The 8351-nt window shown below is 46.0% G+C and overlaps 1 pseudogene; it reads left to right on the top strand.

Moving 5' to 3' along the window:
• Positions 1–349: 349 nt before the first annotated feature.
• On the top strand, positions 350–1319 carry LOC132654152 (vomeronasal type-1 receptor 90-like; annotated as a pseudogene).
• Positions 1320–8351: the final 7032 nt, after the last annotated feature.

The following is an 8351-nucleotide window of genomic DNA, read 5'->3' as shown; positions in this document are numbered from 1 at the left end:
AACTTTTCCTATACCTAACAAGATGAAAAAACAAAAACCAGGCAATGCCCCCAAAAAACTCAAAATGAGGCAGTGGTAGGGAATCATTTCTATAATACATGATAATTTTAATGCACAGGAAACTTGAAGCAGCAAGGGAGCCCATCAATAGGTACATAATCCAGCCATGACTGACAATGAGGGAGTTTGGCCCTCAGGAAAACTTAAGTACTGAGGGTGTATTGGGCTGGGTCCACGAATATTCCTAAAGGCAATAGTGTTTGGTACCAATGTTGCTGTTACTGTTTGTGGTGAATAATTTCTCTTGCCTTTCTTCTCAGATGTTTACTCTAGTTCCTTGTCTCATACAATGAGAAGAATCAAGACCTTTTATGGAGTTGTTGACACATTATACATTTTTCTCTGAGGTAGGCTTTGGGATCTCCTTCAACATTATTCTCTTCCTTTTCCACCTTTTTGAGTTCCTTCTTGAACGCAAGCTCCGGATCATTGACCCACTCATCAGTGTCTTGGCCCTCATCCACCTTGGGATGCTAACAGTCATTGGATTCGCAGCTGCTGACATTCTTGCATCTCAGAATATGTGGAATGACATCAAGTGTAACTCCCTGCTCCACTTGTACAGTCTTTTGAGGGGCCTCTCTCTTTGTGCCACCTGCCTGCTGAGCATCCTTCAGGCCATCATCCTCAGCCCCAGAAGCTCCTGTCTGGCAAAGTTCAAACCTAAATCCCCACAGCAGAGCCTGTGCCCTCTTCTCGTGCTTTGGGCCTTCTACATGTCCTGTGGTGCTCAGTTCTCCTTCTCCTATGTTACTAAGTACAATGTCACCTCACATGGTCTCATATTTGTCACAGAATCTTGCATTATTTTACCTATGGAGTATAGCAGCAGACCCTTATTTTCCATACTGAGGATATTTCGAGATGTGTTCTTTCTAGGTCTCATGGCCCTCTGCAGTGGGTACATGGTGGCTCTCTTGTGCAGACACAAGAAACAGGCTCAGCACTTTCACAGAACCAGCCTTTCTGCAAAAGTGTCCCCAGTGCAAAGGGCCACCAGGACCATCCTGCTGCTCATGAACTTCTTCATCCTGATGTACTGTTTGGACTGCATCATATCTGCCTCCAGACTGATGCAGGATAGTGACCCAGTCCGCCACAGTATCCACATGATGATCTCCAATGGCTACGCCACTGTCAGCCCCTTGCTGTTCATTTACACTGAGAAACGAATTGTTGTCTTCTTACAATCCTTAGTGGGGAGGACAGCAAATGCTTACCTAGTGAGGGAAAGACGAGTTCACTCAAGAGCCAACTGACAGATGCTCGCTGACAGATGGTGAATCCCAGCCTAGTGTTCATGCTCCTCCAGATAAGTGAACAAATGACTCCTGCTTTGTTAAACTGCTTCCATTGAAATGTGTGTTACAGCACCTGTAGATATTTGAGCCAAATGTCTTCATGCGCATTTCTGCTTGGTGTCAGCAGGGGACACCTGTTACACTTCACAGATTAGGGTGCTCCGTGCATTAAGCAAAACTGTATAGCACTTTTTAATAAGCCTTAACACTTTGCATTTTACCTAATTAAATATGGATGCATTATCACAAAATCGCATATCATTCATCAACAGTTCTTTCATAGTTATGGAAAAATAATTGATTCAAAGTCTCAGATGCTTGCTTGTTTATATTAACAACACTTAACCACAGCCAGGATGGAAATAACTCTCTGTCCATAAGCAGATGAATGTACCAACCACATGTGGCCTTTATATATCATGGGCTATTACTCAGCTTAAACAGGAAGGAAAGCCACCTGTAGGTGTAGGTCCACCACAGAGGAATACATACTTCCAGTGACATGTCAGTCACAAAATGACAAGCTTCTGTATATCTAGGGGTGGAACTGAGAGTACTGTACTGTAATTTTTCAAGAAAGGAAAATGCAATGGTGTTTGCCAGGGGTTGAGGAATGGCACAGTGGAGAATTCTTAATTGGTGTAGAATGACCATTCAGAACAAGAAGAAAAAACAGTAATCTTCTGAAAGCAAATGAAAGGCTGGAGGGGTGGAGGGGGTCTGGGCTGGGTAGAGGTGAGGTAACAGTGCTTTCTGCACAAGCATGAAGACTGAATTTGAATCTTCAACAGCTATGTAAAAGCCATGGAGGGTGTGAGTTCTTGTAGCACCCAGCACTGAGGGGGCAGAGACAAGTAAGATCCTAGAGCTCATTGACCAGATACCCCAGCCAGAATGATAAGGTTCAGATTGATTAGGTTATTTGCCATGCAAGCATGAGGACCTTAGCTTGAGTGCAGAGAAGCCACATAAAGCCAGACAGGGTAGTACCTGTCTGGACTCAGTGCTCCTATGTTGAGATGGAAGCAGAGATAGGAGAATACCTAGAAGCTTGCAGGCCAACTAACCTGAAGTACACAGCAGAGAACAACACAAGCAACTTCATTGCTTATTAGATCAAGATTGCTTAATATGGCTTCAAGGAATTAAACCAGGCTTGTAGGAGGGGCCACAGCAAGACTGAGGCTGTGACAATTTTATGAAGAGCAATCAGACTTTAAATACCTTTGTCAGAAACAGATATAATGGCCATTGCCAGGTTCAACACAGTGGTCGTTGCCAGGATCCACTGACATTTGCAAGCACTAGAGGGTACACAAGGGTTATGTCTAAGAGTAATTGTCCTGTTGAGTTTCCATGTTTCCTTCACTACTAAAGAAACATGCAGAGAAATGTTGTTGTTACTAAAAACAAAATCCCAAGCATTCAATAATTACCGATAAAGACTTATGATCCAGATGCTGGGGTGAAAGCTTGCTAGCTCAGAGAGGCAGAGAAAGACCTTCCTGTTCAGCTGATCTTCCTACTCAGCTCACGTCCCAGAAGGAATCCCCTTTTCTCCACACTGTCTTAAATTCCCTTCAACTCAATGCCCCTCTTTCTTGTTAACTTCCTGTCAGCTGGTTTCTTCCTCCACCTCTTGACCTGGGGTTAACTTTACTTAATCCTGTGTACAGAAAGCCCTTGGATTAAAGGTGTGTGTGAGGGCTGAGCCACACCAAACAAGAAACATTTTGCACTCTCACAATAGGATCAAATATCCTGCATCAGAGAAACACAAAACTGCCCAACAATTCAGCTGCCTGCAGGAGTGTTTCAGTCTCTCAGGAACAAAAGGTGCTTAGTGTCCCAGGAGCCATGAACCCTAACTTAAGAACCCCTATGCCCATCAAGGCAGCCAGGCCCGGCCAACTAAATGATTCCCTGCAAAGATCCTGTCCCACAGAGAGTGAAATGTAAGATCTGACACCTGAGCTTCACCTTTTACCTCCACATACAAGTCCTCATACACACACACACATACACAGATGATGAAATGCATAAATAAGGTGGGTGATGACAGAGGAAGACAGTTAACAATCATTTCTGGCCTCCACATATACACACTTGTACATGTACATACATACATATGTATTGACCCACACAAATGTGTAACTATACCACACTCATCACACTCAAAGAAAATTTAAATGCCAGTATAAGGAGCCTAACTCTTTGCAGAACTCTCTGACTCAGGGAACTGAGAAGATAGATACACAGGAGCCTGGCTGTCTTTTACCAGGAAGGAAGTGCCCCCAGATAACACAGGGGCAACCAAGGACTGGAGAGTGAGAATGAGGGACCCCTGAACAGCCAGCACTGGAGAGTGAGCATCAACAGCAGGCAGAACTGGCAGTACAGAATGAACATGTCACTCCACAGGGACAGACAGAATGACCGAACACAGTAAGTGAGGGAGAGGAGGAAATCTTCCTGAGGAAGAATTTAATTGTTGTGCATAGGTGATTCCTCTCAGGGGTGTGAAGCTCGAAAGCTTGGGGCTTCCATTTTTGGTGGTGGACCGGCATGGTGACTGGCTTCCAAAGAAAAAAGCAGGAAGAGGGAGAAGGTACAACCATGGAGGATGAACCAGGCAAAGACAACCTTGACCAAGGGATGACCACAAAGATGGCATGTGGCCCTCACATAATCCCTCCTTGGTCCCCTTGGGGTGGGGTGGAAAGACTTCCTCTGGGTGTCCCACTGGTGGTCTGTGCGCTGGACTTAGTACAGCAGGAGCCCACATGAGTGTGCAAGGCCACTGCAACCACAGCTCCCCCTTCCTCCCTTCTGCCCCACCAACACACACCTCAGCTCAGGCCCCCAAGCTCCCTGCAGGGGGATGCTGGGATAGGGAGAAAATGCATCAGGTTGGGATGAGCAAGTGAACTGGGGAGAGTGAAAGAGCCTGGCCCCCCTTCCCTGTGGCACTGGGCTTTGAGCTATTAAAAATCACTGCTTTTTACAAGTTTTACTGCTCTAGGTTCTTGTGAATTCTTGAAGGAGGCTGTTAAAGGGGGCGTGGGGGGAGCGTTCCTTCATAGTACTTACTGGACTCTGCCTGGATGTTCTGAGCAGAAGGGAACTCAGTCAAACAACTTGTGTGGACACCAGCTATAACATATCTGTGTGTGTTGTTTCTGTGCATGTGTGAACTTACTGGGTGTCCTCTGCAGCTACTAACTTCCAGGCTGAGAGTTCTCAGTGGGAAACTGTATCTGATCCACCCTAAGATCCAGAGCCTCCTGAGATCAGACTGACTGCAGAATTAAGGTTGGCAGATTGGTGCTAGGCCAGGCTAGTCTCCCGTTTGCAACTTCTGTTTTGGTCCAGGAAGGAGGCATTTCCCACCCACCTCCCTGCTCCCCCATTATGACCAATTGAGTGTGACATCTTCAAGCAAACCAAGCTATCAACAGGTCAGGACTATGCTCCGCTTTGTGCTTTGTCGCCACCTGCAGGAGCAGAAGAAAAGGCCACCTCAGTCCCAGGGCAGCATTAACAGTCCAGGGCAGCAATAGCCACGCCCCCAAACCCCTGTGGACTCACTGGATCTGGCCCCCTGGGTCTCTATCTGGGCTCCAACATCGATTATCTCTGTGGTCTTGGCAAAGTTATTCGCTTCTATTCTCCTGCTCAAACCGGAAGGACATGGCTCTACCTTCTTTAGGTGGCTGTGAAGGCTGAGGTGTTGTCCCATGATGCCACATTAGGGTTATCTGTGCCTCTGCAAAGTGAGGTCCTGAGACCCACTGCTGCCTCGTGGGGCAATCCTTATCTACAAAATCCTGTTCAAGGCTCTTCTTGTTGTCAGGTCCCCAGGATAGGTTGTCGTTTCCCACTTGTATTTGGTGGTGGGAGTGATTGTAGGAAAACACATATTGGGGGAGGGGAGGTATTCCTGAAATACCCAGAGCTGCTGGGAGCCCTGATTTGTGTAAATGAATGGATGAAGAAGAGATACACTACCCCACAGGTCAGTGTCAGGGAAATCACAGGAGGTGAGGAAGAGTAATTACAGGCCTCCTTGGTGGAGACAGGAGTAGAGACTAGAGGTTGTAAAATGTCCAGAAAATTCATGTCTCTTCTGGAAGCTGCCTTCTGCACTTCCGTTTCAGGAGCACAAGTTTCTCCCTGTGCTCTCCCAAGTGTATGCTGCTCTCTGGTGCCACCGTGTGGCATGAGCAGGAATGGCACGAGGACCAGACAGGCTTCATTGTTTAGGATTAAAGGTGTGTACGAAGGGTGGGTCTGTATTCCAGCCAGATGGATTAAGAGTGTGTACTAGGAAGAACAAGATGGTAGTGCCAGGAGAACACTGCCTCTGAGGAGCAGGACAACATTTTCCATACATCGATCAAGAGACTGAACTTTGGGCCCTAAAACAACAGTGATTGTGTTTCCCAGGTTGGAGGAAAATCAGTCAGGTCCACTCTCAGGTCACCCAGCCAGAACCTGAAAGAGATCTCAGGTCATGCAGGCACTAGGTCTCCAGACCAGAGCCACACTCCTGCATGTCCTGATCACCTTCCCAGGCTGAATACGGTGGGCACAATAACACCAGAGATTGAGAGTCCCACTCTCGAGAAAAACCCAGAGGGAAGGAAGGAAACAGGACTGGCCACAGGTCACCCAGTCTTTCCCTGGAAAAGTTCTCACAGAATGGGGGTGTGTGTGCCCCAGCACTGAACTAAGCTGCAGCCAAGAGCACAGAGACTGGCTGCACGCCCTGTGTCATAGACAGAGCTGTGCGACTCAGGGCAACAGAAACTTGGAGTCCCTGTCGGGAGAAATCCTCAAAGGGAATGAAGCAAACGGGGTCAGACTTCGGCCACCCAGTATATCCCTGGGAAAGGTCCCACACACCAGCCCACCCCACAGACCTGCTGTGCACCAGCTAGCCTGCTGCTACCAGGAGAGCTGTGCTCATCTGCCACAGTTTACCACTTGCGTACTAGGACAAAGAGCCTCAACCTCAGACCCATAGAAGCCTAGAATCCCGAGATCAACCCCCAAATACTTCTCCAAGGGGCAACCAGTTATCCCTCACATAACTGCCCAAACCACAGGACACCCAGGTTACAGCAGCAGCTCACTAAATTTACAGCAAGAAACCCAGGAGCAAGGCATCTGTCTCCAGGACTTTTCCGGAGGAGAGGAGAGCCCCCTCGACTAACAAGGACAACAGTTACCACTCAAGTCTCTACGCCTGAGGTAAGCTGTGGCAACTCCTGAAAAACACTAGACATACAGTGACCATACCCAAAGGAATCTTCACCAACACTCTATCTGACAGAGGTTTAATATCCAGTATATATAAAGAACTAAAGAAGCTGAAAAACAGCAAGCAAGTAATCCAATTAAAAAAAAAAAAAAAAGGGAACAAAGCTAAACAGATAGAGGAATATCGAATGGCAGAGAAACACTTAAAGAAATGTTCAACCTTATTACCCATCAGGGAAATGCAAATCAAAACGATGCAATGATTTCACCTTACACCCATCAGATTGGCCAAGATCAAAAACTCAAGTGACAACACATTCTGGAAAGATTGTGGAAAAGGGGAACCCTCTTCCACTGCTGGTGGGAATGTAAACTTGTACAATCACTCTGAAAATCCATCTGGCACTTTCTCAGACAAATAGGAATAGTGCTTCCTCAGATCTAGCCATAGAACTCCTAGGCAAATATCCAAAAGAGCCTCAATTACACAATAAGGACATTTACTCAACCATGTTTGTAGCAGCTTTATTTGTAATAGCCAGAAGCTGGAAACAACCCCGATTTCCCTCAACTAAAGAATGGATACAGAAATTGTGTTATGTCTACACAATGGAATATTACTCAGCAATGAAAAATAAGAAAATCCTGAAATTTGCAGGTAAATGGTGGGACCTGGAAAGGATCATCCTGAGTGATCTGTCCCAGAAGCAGAAAGACACACAGGGTATATACTCACTTATATAGACATATAATATAGGATAAACCTACTAAAATCTGTACATCTAAAGAAGCTAATCAAGAGGAAGGACACTGACTAAAATGCTCAATCCCCATTCCAAAAGGCAAAGAGGATGGACATCAGAAGAAGAAGAAAATAGGAAAAAAGTTAGGAGCCTGCCACAAAGGGCCTATGAAAGGCTCTGCCCTGCAGACTATCAAAGCAGATGCTGAGACTTATGGCCAAGTGTTGGGCAGTGTGCATGGAATCTTATGTAAGAAGTAGGAAATAGTAATATCTGGAGAGGACAAGAACTCCACAAGGAGAGCAACAGAACCAGAAAATTTGAACACAGGGGTCTTTCCAGAGACTCATACTCCAACCAAATACCATGCATGGAGATAACCTAGAACAACTGCACAGATGTAGCCCATGGCAGTTCAGTGTCCAAGTGGGTTCCATAGTAATCAGAAGAGGGACTGTCTCTGACATGAACTGATTGGCCTGCTCTTTGATCACCTTCCCCTGAGGGGGGAGCAGCCTTACCACGCCAGAGAAGATGACAATGCAGCAATTCCTGATGAGATCTGATAGATTAAGATCAGAAGGAAGGAGAGGGGGACCTCCCCTATCAGTGGATTTGAGGAGGTGCATGCATAAAGAAGGGGGAGGGAAGGTGGGATGAGGAGGGGAGGAGGGCCAGGTTCATGGGGGATACAAAGTGATAAAGTTTAATTAATGAAAGTTAAAAAAATGAGTGTGTACACAATAAGACTGTGTCTGTATTTCAGCCAGATTGCACAGACCTAGGTCTTCGCATGTGATCTCCTGCCAGAGTAGCCATGTTGCTAGATTAAAATTCCCCTTCAGCTGGGTGACTTTTATGTGTATTTATACTGAGTTTCACAGTTTAACTTCATAAAAAACACCATCTAGAAAGTCATAGTAAAGAGTTTGTTAGCCTGGGTATAGTTAGCCTGAGTATAACTCCATTTTAAAATCAAGAGCTA

The sequence above is a fragment of the Meriones unguiculatus genome, chromosome 5 (assembly GCF_030254825.1).
Source record: "Meriones unguiculatus strain TT.TT164.6M chromosome 5, Bangor_MerUng_6.1, whole genome shotgun sequence".
In the NCBI taxonomy this organism is placed as follows: domain Eukaryota; kingdom Metazoa; phylum Chordata; class Mammalia; order Rodentia; family Muridae; genus Meriones; species Meriones unguiculatus.
This window is presented reverse-complemented; position numbering and strand designations above follow the sequence as displayed.